Here is a 15,859-nt window from a genome sequence, read left to right on the forward strand (position 1 = left end):
CAGTACAGTTGTTGACGGAGGCCGGGGGGGAAATGAGTGAGTCAGTGAGTGTTCCTAGCAAGCATCTAATTCCTTCCAAAGGGCGGCCCATACAGAAACAAGAGAGTTGTCTATGAGATGGAGTTTTCAAAGGAGGATGTATAAAGAGCTTCAAAAGAGGAAATGTAGACAGAGCAGGCCAAGTCCTCCTGTGATCATGATGGAATTGGTGGCAGGGTATTCAAGAGGAAGAGAGCCAGTCTGATGTAGTTGTCGGAGTGTTGGGCTACCACCTGGGAGACCTGAGTTCGAATCACCTGGCAATTCACTGGGAACAGCTACCACTTGACCACTCAGAGGGGCCCAAATGCCAAGCTGTAAGCCTGGTCTTTCAAAGGGAGAGCAGTCTCATCCAACACACCACACCCTGGGTCATTTTTCCAACTGACCAAAAACACATTTGTCTTGTCCGGATTTATTATCAGCTTGTTTTCTGCGTCCAGTACATTGTTGACTCCAGACATCAGTTCAGAACTTCCACCATGTCCCAGGATCAGATTTTTTAAAATGGGGAACAGAGCTGGGTATCATCAGTGTTTGGATGATGAGCCAGCTCAAATACATAGACAACCTCTCCCAAAAGTTTCATGTCAATGTTAAACAGCATGGATGACAAGACGGAACCCGGAGAGACAATCGGGTCCTCAGACCTTGATCCCTAAATGTTTTTGAACTAAAACTCCCATCATCCCTGGCTGCAGTGGCCTTTGTGGTCCAACATTATCTGGGACTCAAGTTGGAAAATACACACACACACACACACACAATGGCTCTACAGCAAAAATGCTGCAGTATATCCCTGAGTAGTACTCCCAGATACTCCCTGGGAGTAAGATGCATATGTTAATCGAGACTATGCCTGAGAATGGTGAAAGCTTTAGGCACCTTTCCCGCTCAGAAGCAGAAGGTGTTGTGACTGTCTTGAGGGAGCATTCTTCATGCTGAGAAATTCCCTGCTCTTTTTGTTCAAGTCCTCCTTTCTTTTCCCTCCTCACCACAAAGTTCCATTAGCTCTGCCTACCTGCTTGTCTGTTAATTGCATTCTGACCCCTGGACATTCCTTCTCATTTACTTACATGGGGGCAGGTGGCGGGTTGGCCGCTTTAGGGATTTCTTCCTTCATATTTTTGAACACCACTGTATCTGCAGATCACCCTGGGTCTGCTGGTATTTCCCACTTGACCTCAGGCTCTCTGGTTATCCATTCATAAAGATCATAACATTTCCAGCTCTTTTGAAAATAGATACAGAGAGAGAGAGAGAGAGAGAGAGGTGTAGAAAGAAAAATACAAATAGTGGGGCCAATAGGCCATGAAATACAAGAGTGGCAATTCTGTGTAGAGCTTAAATGTGTATAAGATAAACCCTGTTACAATTCAAGACAGCAGTAACTGGTGAAAACCCGATCTTTCTAGCTTTGCTACACAACACACATAAAGGGAGAGGAAACTGTTATCTCAATTGAAGCCTAAGTAGATAGGCGATGACTGGAAAAAAGCCCCTCCTGGTTTGCTCTTGTTTCTTTAACAGCAGTTTAATCTGCCAAAAAAAATAAATAAATAAATCAGCAAGTGAATCTTTTTACAGCCTGGAGATAAGCAAAATTGTCTTCTAATGGCTGCAGCTCAAGCTGCTGTTAAAGGTATAGGAACACCCCTCACCACCAAAGAATACCAGTTGCATCTGACCTGTTGACCTAATCCATTTGTTAAACTTTAAGGATAGCAAGAGTTTTAAGGCACCTTAAAGGCTAACACATTCATTATTAATGCTTTAGCCTTTAAGAGGATGCCAGAGTCTGTTGTTTTTGGAGGGGAAAGCTAATAGTCCCTCCCCCAGACTCGCACACTTGTAGTTCAGAATAGACACAATTATTATTCGGGTTGTTTTGAGAATTCACAAAACGATAAGCACAATGAAATGCTCCAAAAATGTTCTGCTTTTGAGCAATTTACAGCAGAAGCCTATGAGGTCATTCATTCACATGACCAGGTGGGTGGGGTAGACTGCGCCAGGTGTGTGTGTGTGAGGTGGGAAGGCCGGTTGTACTCACCTTCCCCCACAAATGAGCCCTGGTTGTTTCTGGGAGCACAGATTTTGCTCTCAGACGATCTGCACTGCATGCAGAGGGGAGCTCCAGAGGTGGGGATGATGCGTCCTGGCCTCCGGGAATCCCACAATGCATTGTATGCCGAGTTACAGTGCAGTTACATGCAGTTACAGTGCATTGGGGAATTCCCACAGGAGATGGGTGCTCTAGGCACAGGTCTCTGTGTGCGGCCAGGCTGGAAGTAGCCAGGCTCGCAAACGAGCAGCGGGCCCAGGTTAAAGGAGCTCATAGGAACATAGGGAGCTGCCATATACTGAGTCAGACCCTTGGTCCCTCTTGCTCAGTATTGTCTTTACAGACTGGCAGCAGCTTTTCCAGGGTTGCAGGCAGGAGTCTCTCTCAGCCCTATCTTGGAGAAGCCAGGGAGGGAACGTGAAACCTTCTGCTCTTCCCAGAGCGGCTCAATCCCCTAAGGGGAATATAGCAATAGCAATAGCACTTACATTTATATACTGCTCTATAGCCGGAGCTCTCTAAGCGGTTTACAATGATTTTAGCATATTGCCCCCAACATTCTGGGTACTCATTTTACCGACCTCGGAAGGATGGAAGGCTGAGTCAACCTTGAGCCCCTGGTCAGGATCGAACTTGTAACCTTCTGGTTACAGGGCGGCAGTTTTACCACTGCGCCACCAGGGGCTCTTATCTTGCAGTGCTCACACATCAAGTCTCCCATTCATATGTAACCAGGGCAGACCCTGCTTAGCTAATGGGACAAGTCATGCTTGCTACCACAAGACCAGCTCTCCTCTCCCTCTCTCCCTCACTTGCTCCCTTAACCTCAGCTAACGATCAAGCTAAAAAGCCAAGCTAGGCTGCACTGCCCCGCCAACATTGGGCTCAGTCCTGGTGGTTCTCGGGTGTAGCTTAACATGCAGAGGCGCTCTTACCCCCGGACCTTGGGGACCTGGTCCGTGGCTTCCAAGGTCCAGGGGGCCCTCCAGAATCCCAGGGCAGCCTCCTGCCACCACCCGACCTTGATGCTACCCCACAGCGCCGAACCGCGGCACCAAAAACTCCAAGCATTCTAGCCGCACCATGTGCGCGGCTGGGGTGTGGGGTGAGCTGAGCAGGCCTCTCCCACCTCCATGGGGGCGGCGGCGGCAGAGCAGGAGTGGCCGCTGGGCTCGACTGTTCGGCCCAGTGGCCCTTGAGAACTGTGAGGAGGAAGTTCTGCTGGCTCACTGAGCAGGCCCAACGGAGCTTCCTCCTTGCTGTTCTCAAGGGCCACTGGGCCAAACAGTCGAGACGAGCAGCCACTGCTGCTCCACCTGCCACCACTGCCATGGGGTAGTGACGGGGTGGGGTGGTGGCAGGAGGCCCCCCCCCTGAGATTTTGGAGGGCCCACCCTGGGATTTTGGAGGCGCCACGGTTTAAGAAAAAAATGCAGGTTTAAAAAAACGCAAGATATTCCCCTCAGGGGATGGAGCCACTCTGAGAAGAGCATCTAGGTCCCAAGTTCTGTCCCTGGTAGCATCTCCAAGATAGGGCTGAGAGAGATTTCTGCCTGCAACCTTGGAGAAGCCGCTGCTAGTCTGTGTAGACAGTACTGAGCTAGATAGACCAGTGGTCTGACTCAGTATATGGCAGCTTCCTATGTTCCCATGTTCCCTAGCCCCGTTTTTGCTGCTCATGAGAATAGCTTCAATGTATTTTCATTTAAAGGTATTTCTAATGTAAATAGGATTATTGCAAGATGTCTGTTTTTGTTAGCTTATTAATTTTTAATTGCATCTTTGCCAAGTAAAAATAAAGCATTATTATTTCTATGTTCATTGTCCTTTTTATTAGAATAGTATATTTTTGTAATGCTCTGCAGCCTTTTAAGTGTGACATAGTTTAGAGTCTTGGCATGTCATAATCTGGCCCTGAGCTGACTGGGATATCTTGGGTCAATCAGTCACTAATTCTCAGCCTAACCTACATCACAGGGTTGTTGTGATGATGGAATGGGAGGATGAGCTTCAGCTCCTTGGAGGAAGAGTGAGACTATTAGCAAATATGCATTTTGGAATGCTCTCCCAGTGGCCATTCGCTCCTCAGACTCCATCACAGTTTTTAGAAAGCTTCTTAAATCTTGACTTTTTACCTAGGCTTTTATATGACTGTTTCGACTGCTGCTTTGATGTGTTTTTACTCATTTATAGTTTTTATGCTTGTATTTTATAGTTTTTAAATTAGATTTGTTTTATTTTTTAATTTAATATTTTAATTGTCATTTTTATTGTATGTTTTTAACTTTTGTAAACCGCCTTGGGGTTGGTTTTAATGAAAGGCGGTAAAGAAATTCAACAATAAATAAAATAAATAAATTTTACTTTATGATGCTGGGCTGCCGGGTTTTGTTTTCTTCAAATATGTGTATGAGTATTTTTCTCCAGTTAATGTAATCAAGCCAATATTTTCATTTTTGTATACACATACAAGAGATTTTCTATTCCTGACTGCAGTGAATATTACCTAACCACAAGCATATATCTCACCATTTCCCCAAAGAGCTCGGGGTGGCATGCATAATTCTATCCTCTGTCCTGCCACATTTATATCCTCACAATAAGCCTGTGATTATTAGGTTAGGTAAGGCTAGGGCTGCAAACCTTAGCTCTCCTTTGATTACAACTCCCATCATCCCTGACTATTGGCCACTGTGGCTGGGGATGATGGGAGTTGTAGTCCAAGAAGAGCTGGGAGGTTTCTTCCAGTTGCAGAGCCCCCTGGGTTAGGCTGACACAGAGTGACTGACTGGCCTAGGATAATTACATGACTTGCAAGCCTGCCTGAAGAATTAAGTGATCTTCATGCAAACCTGGGTCCCTGCTCCATCGCTCTAACCACTACACAAGGCTGATTCTCATTTATCCCCATCCAAGAGTTCTGTCTCTTCATCTCTTATATCAGGGGTGGCCAACTTTAGGTCCTGTGGCTGCTGTTGAACTACAACTCCCATCATCCCTAGCACAGCTAGGGATGATGAGAGTTGTAGTCCAACAACAGCCAGAGAGTCGCAAACTGGCCAACACTGCCTGATATGGTCGCATCTGCTTTGCATGCAGAAGGTTCCAGGTTCAAGCTCTGGCAGCATCTCCAGATAGGGTTGGGGAAGATTTCTGCCTGAATCCTTGGAAAGCTGCTGCCAGTCAATGTAGACTAGCTAGATGGACCAAGGGTCTGACTGAGTATAAGGCAATTTCCTATGTTCCTAACCCTTTCCACTTGTATAAAGCTTGGAACCTTCTACATATAGATCCTCTTCCCAGAGTGGCCCCATCATCCCCTAGGTGGAATATCTTACAATGCTGATTATGCGAAACTCCTATATCAGAGAGCAGCTATATAGGACAGATGCTGAAAGGCATCATCTCATACTGCGCAGGAGATGGCAATAGTAAACCCCTCCTGCATTCTACCAAAGACAACTGCAGGGCTCTGTGGGCGCCAGGAGTCGACACCGACTCGATGGCACACTTTACCTTTACACACATGTAGTCTCCCATTCAAATGCAAACCAGGGTGGATCCTGCTTAGCAAATGGGACAATTCGTGCTTGCTGCCACAAGACCAGTGTGAACGAGAAAGAGAACCAGCGTGGTGTAGTGGTTAGAGTGTCAGACTAGGACCGGGGAGACCCGAGTTCAAATCCCCATTCAGCCAGGATACTTGCTGGGTGACTCTGGGCCAGTCACTTCTCTCTCAGCCTAACCTACTTCACAGGGTTGTTGTGAGGAGAAACTTAAGTATGTAGTACTTGGCTCCTTGGAGGAAGAGCAGGATATAAAATGTAATATATATATATATTTTAAAGACCAGCTCTCCTCCACATTATTCATAAACATACAAGCAGAGCTGAAGCAGAGGCAGGGTGGCATTCTTGCAGCTGATCTGCTGCCTCACTTCAGATTCTCGGGGAGGGGTCTTGCCCCTGCACCCCAAAGGGCTTCATCTTTCACCAGCTCACAGCTGTTTCCTTCTTTCTCTCTGCCTCCCAAATCCAAACTGCCAGACTGCTGTTATTCCCATCCACACTCTGCCAAACCCTCATCCATTCAAGGGAGTCTCCCCAGCCATTAGGAACCATTTATCATTCTTTTGTCAACTTTAACCAGACATCACTTGAAGGCAAAGCCAGGGTAGTAGATCCACTCAGACAGCATGGCAAACACAAAACAATAGACTCTTCACCTTTCCTTGTGCTTCTTTTAATCACTGTGGTTTTCCAGGTTGAAATGCTAATTTTAATTTACAGATGAGTTCCTTGGCTTTCCGCAACCAGACAGAATTGCGTGAGATAATATATATTGGTTAGAGAGAGATAAGTTTATTCAGTCATTGACCAGCAAACATTTACAATAAAACAGTATGCATCTTACAAATAATATACCAAAGCTGGCCACACCAGAGATAATGTCATTATCCACATTAGTGAAAAGATAATTTAAGTAAAATTTATCAGACCGGCCAGGCTAATTATCTAACATAGGTGGTGGGCAGGGGGAAGAAGGCTGCGGGTGGGCAGGTGACAAAATGGCCAAAATGGGGAAGTCCTGTAGTGACATGCGACAAACTAGAGGCACAGATGCTCTGCGCCCGGCCCAGCTAGTATTTATATATTGTTTTCCACCAAAAGTTATCAAGGCAGTTACATAACAAAGGATGGAGAACCTGACTCTCTCACCTGTCCCAAAGGGTCTCAAGAGAAAGACACCAGCAACAGCTCCTGGGAGGGACAGAATGCTGGGTGTTGTAGGAATGGCTGAACTTTTCCTCCTGCTAAATATCAGAGAGCCACCATTTTAAAAGGTGACTCTTTGCCCAGTTAGCAGGGGGATTCGTCCCCAGATTTGTCGCTGGGAATCTGATGAAACATAGCACATCAGTTGCCTTGTAGTTCTGCCTCCACTCTAGCTTGGATATGTCTCCCACCCCACCTTATCCTCACAACAACCCTGTGAGGTAGGTTAAGCAATGGGATGGTAACTGGTGCAAAGCCACACATTTAGTTTAATGGCAAAACAGGGATTCAAACCCTGACAGTGAGTGACTGGCCAAGAGTCACCAAAGAGCTTCTTGGTTGGGTGGGGATTGGATCCAAGGTCTCCCCAGTCCTGGCCAAACACTCTAACCACTTCATCACAGTCTCTGCACTTGCCAAGGATGCGTCTTCTAAATCAGAGGTTCTTCACCGGGGGTCCATGGACCCTTTGGGGATCCATGGGTAGAGCTGCCATATGGAAAAGAGGGCAGGTCTCCTGTTCCTTTAGCCACCTAATGGCACAGCGGGGAAATGACTTGACTAGCAAGCCAGAGGTTGCCGATTCGAATCCCCACAGGAATATTTCTAGGGGAAACACCTCTCTTGGGCAGCCGTGATCTAGGAAGATGCTGAAAGGCATCATCTCATACTGCGCAGGAGATGGCAATGGTAAACCCCTCCTGTATTCTACCAAAGACAACCACAGGGCTCTGTGGTCGCAAGGAGTCGACACCGACTCAACACACTTTACTCCTGTTCCTTTAAGAGATGCACAGCGAGAATTTCAGCAGGTGGAGCTTGTTATGCAGGGGAAAGAAAAGCTGCACATCTGAAATTTACTCTTCTATGCATCTCTTAAAGGAACAGGAGTAAAGTGTGCCGTTGTGTCGGTATCAACTCCTGGTGACCACAGAGCTCTACGGTTGTATTTGGTAGAATACAGGAGGGTTTTACCATTGCCATCTCCGCGCAGTATGATGCCTTTCAGCATCTTCCTATATCATGGCTGCCCACTAGAGGTGTTTCCCATAATCTAAGAAACACACCAGCGGGGATTCAAACTGGCAACCTCTGGCTTGTTAGTCAATAGGAGACCTGCCCTCTTTTCCATATGGCAGTCCTATCCATTGGGTATGCCCATTGGGTATGTATGGAAAATTAAATATATAATTAAATATAGTTCCCCCAGAACATCATTTATAATCAAATACAGAAATCATTTATTTTTCTTTAATTTTGACATAACATTATTTATTTATGTATTTTCACATTTATATCCTATTTTTCCTCCAAGGAGCCCAGAGAGGTGTACTTATTTATGTGTATCCCCAAACAACCCTATGAGGTAGGTTAGGTTGAGAGAAAAGTGATTGGCCCAGAGTCACCCAGTGAATTTCATGGCTGACTGAGGGTTTGAACTCAGGTCTCCCCGGTCATTGACACTACACCACACTGGCTTTTATTGCTGGGTTATAAATAATAACCCTAAAATTATAAAATTATAAATAGGTTAGGGGTCCATGCATAATACTTGAAGATCTGGGAGGTCTGTAGTTGCAAAAAGATTAAGAAAGATTAAATAAAAATTGGCTCAAAATGAACAGGGTTTTAAAAAATGTATTGTTCTTACTTTCCCATTAATATAACTGGAAGCTACCCTGATGAAAGAAGGGCAGGGTATAAGCATTTAAAATAAACAGATTTGACATGGGGGGATATGTAGGGTTTTATATAGCTGTTACTGGTCCTGCAAAATATGCTGTTTAGACTGACTTCATTGATGCTGGAGATCTAGGTTTGCTGCTTGCTGTGGTCATGTTTCCTTAGGGCTTCAGTGAGATGAACAAAATATCTTTGGTTGAACGTTTGTGATACATACGGAGCTTTTGTTATTGTGGCTGTAACTGCTGATGAATAAATCAAGATCCAGTCCAAAATCAGAGCGCCACGGGTTGGGATGCTGACACATCATATTAATTCCAAGAAAAACTGATGTGTCCAGGACTTGGAACTGGGAAGCCTCAAACATATTTTAAATAAGATGGGAGATGGCTGAACCGATGCATCACTCACATGTCTCTAGAATGGGTGTCACTTGCATGTACAAGAGGCTGCTGACGCCTCCTGACTTAGAAGCTATCCATGATTCGTCAGCCTGGTTCACCCAGTCATTCAAATTTAGGCTTAAGGTGGGTTTCCAGTGTTAGTGTGAATATGTGTGGATATCACGCCAAGATGGTTTATGTCCTGAGATGAACTTGAGATTCCCTCCTCCTTGGTGTGCTTGCGTAGCCAGGGGACCTGTGTTCACCCCCATCCCCATGGCCCTGATGGGTGTACCCAGCATGTGCATGCCCCAGTGATACCCCTTGCATGTGATGTCACATGCAAGGGGGTGTGGCCAGAGCCCCAGAGGGCCTGGCTGGAATTTCTGGAGCTCATTCCTGCTGGCTGGTGCCTGTTTTCCCCCCTTTCTCTCTTTCCAGCAAGGGAGAGAAAGAAAAATAGATGCACCCAGCCAGCAAACACCAGCTGGGAAAGGAGTACAGGCTGGTGGCAAGCAGGGAGCCAGCTAGGTAGGAACTCTCAGGAGCTGGGCGGCCCGGGTTCTTTGAACCCGTCCGCCCTATTATAGCTCCGCCCCTGGGGACACACAACCACATAAATGTTGGTTATCGTGCATTTATTGTCCAGACCATAAGGCTTGCAGAGGGCAAATCTGCAATGATGTTTTAGAAGTATGTATGTATGTATGTATTTATTTATTATATTTATAAACCACCCCATTTGAAGGCTCTGAGTGGTGTACAACAACTTTTAAAATGTTTTAAAAACACAAAAAACTTGTAGTTAGAGGAGTGGAAATGAAAGTTGGCAGGAAGGTTCTCCAAAGATTACTTTATGGAGATCATACAACCTTCCCCCCCCCCCGCCCCCATTGTTACCCTAACCTTGACATCTAACATTTTGCTCTGTGCAAAAATGGCTGCAATTGTACCCTAATAGTTTGGGAGGTAGGGATAAAGAAGGGGTGAAAACACAGAGAAAGCTATAAGTGCAGTAATGCTATCACCTCTTTCCCACTTCTAAGGAGGTAGACATTGCCAAACATTGCTATGTGCATTTGTTCCCTGATATGGTACTGATGGCCACCGTTTGTGGGCCTGGCTCATGGATGAAGTAGAAGATGAAAGCTAATCATTACCAAAAATCCAAAACAGGTTGTTCTAGTAAGAACTAATCTGCTTACTTTCCTTTCACTATCTCTGCAACGGGACTAAATTTGGTCCGAATTGGTTAGGCAGTTCACAAGTTAGCCCACTTGTGCCTCAAAAGTCCATGCATCCACCATCTTGAATTGGGGTGGAGGACATCATCACAAACCAGCCATTGAAGCGTCCCTGTGCGTCACTCACTGCAACTTCAAAAGAGAGGAGAGCTGGTCTTGTGGTAGCAAGCATGACTTGTCCCCTTTGCTAAGCAGGGTCCACCCTGGTTGCATATGAATGGGAGACTAGAAGTGTGAGCACTGTAAGATAATTCCCCTCAGGGGATGGAGCCATTCTGGGAAGAGCAGAAGGTTCCAAGTTCCCTCCCTGGCAGCATCTCCAAGATAGGGCTGAGAGAGACTCCTGCCTGCAACCTTGGAGAAGCAGCTGCCAGTCTGGGTAGACAATACTGAGCTAGATTGACCTATGGTCTGACTCAGTATATGGCAGCTTCCTATGTCCCTAACTGTAGCAAATTCAAATCGGTTAGGCAGTCCACAAGTTAGCCCTCTTATGCCTCAAACATTCATGTATCCAGACTGGGGTGGATGACATCATTACAAACTACACCACTGAGGTGTCCCTATGTGTCACTCACTACAATTGTACCAAAAATGGTTCAAATCGTTTAGATAGTCCAAAAGTTAGCCTGCTTGAATTTCAAACATTTTTACGTCTGCCATCTTGAATTGGAGTGGATGATATCATCACAAACTATGCCATTGAGGTATCCCTATGTGTCCCTACAACCATACTCTATTTGGTTCATATTGGTCCAGACATTGCGAAGTTGATGGCGGGCAGGTGGGTACACACACACACACACACAGATGGACACACAGACATGGATACACACACATACGTGGGATGCTGGGTGATCTCATAAAACTACTGGAAAGTAGGCTAAAAGCACACTACAAGTTTGTGCTACAATAATGTGGTAGTCTCGAAGATGCCAAAGCCCAATAAAAACGAATGAGCTCAAAGTAACAAAGAATAGACATATTCATTCTCCAAGGAAGTTGTAAATTCCTCGTGTGAAATGTGTCTGTCTGTGTGTGTGTTTATGTTTACCAGTCTAAAGTTGCAAGAAGCAGAGTACTCCTTGGACTTGCCTAGACTGTGTTTGTTTCTGTGAAAGTCCTTTTGTGTCCGGCTTAGGCTTTCCAGACCTGTGGCAAGTACATTCATCTGCACATGAATAGCTAAGGATTATGCTGTGGTTGCTCCTGAGCAGCTGTGTTCACACACTGGCTAAGATGGCTGAGGCCTCAGAGGCACTGACTCTTCACTCCACGCATATTTTTCTCTCTTTGCCCCCACCTGATAAGTTGCAGCAACACTTTCCTTCCTCAAAGCAAAGTTCCCCTTTGCATTCACCTTGCTCTTAAGAAGAATGTTTTTCAAGGGCTGAAAAAGACCACTTCTCTTTATTCAGCTGTCCTAAGGGAGCTGTGTTTTATATTTGCAGGAGGGAAAACTATGATGGGCTTCCGATTAGAAAAGCGCCTAGCCACAGGAGGGGAAGGGAACCAAGTATGTGCTGGATTTACAGCTGCGTTTTTAAAGGGTGGGGGGAGATGGCTGATAGTATCTCTCTAGTGTTTCCAAATGGTTAACCAAGAGATTTCTTTAGAATCTTATCAGGGTTCCTCGATGATAAGATCAGTAATGGTGGACCAGCTTCCTCCTCAGCCTGCTTGCCCACAACGGCCCATCTGTGGTGTGCTGACGCACACCATAGGTCACACTCAGTTCATATGGGGCAATGGTCAGGCCCCAAAGGCCTGGACCGGAAGGCTAGTCTGGACAATATTTTGCCTGGCCAGCTGAACCACGTGATTAAGTCACGTGAGCACAAATCTCTCCCTCTCAATGTGCTGTTCCTTAATCATGGGTTTGGCAGGGGATTCATCCAAACCACCCCTCTACAAACACACAGGCTCTAACTGGCCCATTTTCTGGAATGTGGAAAACAACTGTTGCTGTGCTTGCCTCCTGGAGATGCCTTCTTCAGTCCCCACCCACCCCAGCCCACTCACTTTTTTTCCTTGCTAGAGGTGTCATTCTTTAGCTCTCTCCCCAGTGGGGAGGGATCCTGAAGAATGCAGAGTCTCTAGAAATTAAATATCCAAGTGGGTGGGTGAGTAGGAACATAGGGGGCTGCCATATACTGAGTCAGACCATTGGTCCATCTAGTTCAGTATTTGTCTACACAAATTGGCAGCAGCTTCTCCAAGGTTGCAGGCAGGAGTCTCTCTCAGCCCTAACCTGATTTAGAACGTAAACGCTACAAACACCGCACTTCACAGTACTTGTTGCAACCTGATCACCCTATCGCTCTCTTTAAGGAGAAAAAAGTCCCTTTCCATTTATGGGAAACAAGGTGGCGTTTATACCACCAAGTACTACCACTTAATGCGGCTAAGCCTTGGCTCCCAGAGGACCAGCAAGAGTGTCCTAAAATCACCTGCAAATAGAAAGCTAGTGAGCTAGGCAAGACATTCAGGGAAACCCATTCACATTTCTTAAAAGAGTGTGTGGTGGCCAAAAGAGTGTGGCAGGCAGTAAGTAAGCTGTTATTGTGGTCGGATTTGGAAAAACAGACTTGGGAAGAACTAACCTCGGGTTTGAGCGATAGAACCTCTTTTCGAGGTCCCAGAAAGAAACCTTCAAGGAAACGGGACTGAACGGGTGCCCTCATACTAGGGAATTGGAACGTTCCCCTTCTCGTAATCAGGTTAGTAAGCCTGTATGTCATTTATGCAATGCTCCTGCATAGGAATAGGGAGGGAAGACGCGACCAAGAGGTTCACGCAGATGAGACAGTAAATCTCTTCTGGAAAAGTTTGTATGGTTATGTGCAAAAAGACAAATGTATCTCTTCTAAACAGCAATGGGACAAATTGTGGAAATGGACATTGGACGTAACCCCCCCCCATTACCTGATGTGCCTTGTAATCCCCCAACCCCAAGTTACAGTGCTACCTGCATATACTTCATAACCTTGTGGGTTTCCAAATCCTTGTGTGTAAATCTTTGTAGATATATGATGTACAAACAACCTCTTTGTATATAATTGTGCTTTGGCAATGTACTGTATGCTTTGGTAGTTTGTTGGTTCATTAAAAAAATCTTGTCCTATCTGGAGATGCCAGGGAAGGAATGTGGAACCTCAGATGATCTTCCCAGAGCGGCCCCATCCCCTGAGGGGAATATCTTACAGTGCTCACACATCAAGTCTCCCATTCACTGCAACCAGGATGGGCCCTGCTTAGCTAAGGGGAATTACCTTACAGTTCTCAGACACTACACATTGCTTTAAGACTGGATTCCACCAGCCAGAAAGATGCTGTGTGCACTGCATCGTCCCTTAGTATTATGCACTTATTGACATGCAGGTGCTTTAGAGGTGCATTGCATGGGAGGAGAGCTGTTCTCCTGGTAGCAAGCATAAATTGTCCCCTTTGCTAAGCAGGGTCTGTCTTGGTTTACATTTTGAATGGGAGACTACATGCATGTGGTAGCACCTGCATATGATAGGAACATAGGAAGTTGCCTTATACTGAGTCAGACCCTTGGTCTATCTAGCTCAGTCTTGTCGTCACAGACTGGCAGGTTGCAGGCAGGAAACTTTCTGAGGCCTATCTTGGAGATGCTGCCAGGGAAGGAAATTGGAACCTCAGAATCTCTTCACCATCCACGCAGGGGAACATCTCACACATTTAATTTTCCATTCATCTGCAACCAAGGTGGACCCTGCTTAGCAAAGAGGACAAGTCATGCTTGCTACCGCAAGAGCAGCTCTTCTCCCATGCATTGCATCTCTAGAGCATGTCAGCGTCACACTAAGGGACTATGCTGTGCACACAGCATCTTTCTAGCTGGTGGAATCCAGTCTTAGGCAATGTGTAATGGGGTGGGGCTTGGGCAGTACTCCTTGGCATGAGAATTGGTGGTTACAAGGGTATCCACATTTTCATCTGGAAGATGTTGGAGGTATGGCTTCCCTTATCTGCCTTGGCAATCTGGAATCATGTGCTCTTCAGACACTTTATTATCTGCTTTCTGCTTATGGCATGCTCATAGTCACATGTACGTATGCCATGCCTTCCAGGCTGCGTACACATTCTTACACATGCTTACACATTACCCTACATATTCACAGATTCATTGGGGAAATGTGGAAGGAGATGCACACGCTCCAAATACTACTTTAAATTTACATTTTATATGCAATTAAGGAATGGCATCCCAGTGCACTGAGAGGGGAGAGAGACATGTGCTAACAGCATGCACACATCCTTATCATGTGAGGCGTGCTGGTTGGACAAAGTATAGTCTGACCTGGCCCTGGATTTCATATTCTATTTATTTATTTATTATTAAAAATTTTATACCGCCCTTCCAAAAGGCTCAGGGAGGTGTACATCAAAACACCATTAAAATAAATTAACAATTAAAACAAAAATTATAAACTGCATAAAATAATAATTAACAATTAAAACATCATAAAACACCAATTAAATAGCCAAAACAATTTTTAAAAAGTTTTTAAAAGCTGAGAAAGCTTAGTTGAAGAGATGGGTTTTCAAAAGTTTCTTAAAAATTGCCAGAGATGGGGAGGCTCGTATCCCAGCAGGGAGCGCATTCCGCAATCTCGGGGCAGCAGCTGAGAAGGCCCGTCTCTGTGTAGCCACCAAACGAGTTGGTGGCAGCTGGAGATGGACCTTCTCAAGTGACCTCAATGGGCGGTGGGGCTCATAATGAAGAAGATGCTCTCTTAGATACCCAGGGCCTAAGCCGTTTAGGGCTTTGTAAGTTATAACTAGCACTTTGTATTTTGCCCAGAAACCTGGATGTGCATCTTGGAGTGTATCCCGGAATCCTCTGCAAAGAATAAGGGTTATGTGGCAGATGCCTACTACTACGGCCACTACGGATAAAATAAATAATACATAAGTATGATGGTCCCCTGACCCCAAAAGGCGCACAATCTAAAAAGACAGATACCAGCAATAGCCACTGGAGGGATGTTGTGCTGGGGTTGGATAGGGCCGGTTGCTCTCTCCCTGCTAAATATAAGAGAATCACCACTTTAAAAGGTGTCTCTTTGCTAAGTTGGCAGGCGTAGGGGTGCCTCAGTAGACATGTTGATGGGGAAAGTTTGAAAGCTACTGTTCTAGAGAGCAGTACGTATTCCCCTGCCTCCCCAGCTGTGAAGAGGTACACATTTGTGTGCACTGACAACCTGCCTCATGGATCAGGGGCAATATACACTTAAGCTGGAGTTCTGGAGCAGCATAGTGGATGCTTTTTCTATGCAGAGATTATTTCCAGGCAGTAAATAGATCACATCTCAAGCATCCCTCCCAACAGGTGTTTTCCAAAGAACTTGATTATTATTTTTAATGTTGAGATGTGTCACTTGTGAATGTTGTTAACAACATGAGATGGAAAGTGAAAAAGAGGTGTTGAAGGGACTCCTTCATGTCAGTTAATTAGAGGATGGGCATATTCCTGGGAATGTGCCTGTGTTCCCTTTGGAGACCTATAGCCTCATCCTAGCATGCTTATGGGAGTTCTTTTTGAGCTCAGTGAGACTTATTATTGGAAAAGTGTGCAGAATTATGCAGTCTTTGGCCAGCTGCAATCCTAAGCATATTTATTTGGAAGTAAGTCATGACTGC

Source organism: Hemicordylus capensis, chromosome 1 (assembly GCF_027244095.1).
Source record: "Hemicordylus capensis ecotype Gifberg chromosome 1, rHemCap1.1.pri, whole genome shotgun sequence".
Lineage (NCBI taxonomy): Eukaryota > Metazoa > Chordata > Lepidosauria > Squamata > Cordylidae > Hemicordylus > Hemicordylus capensis.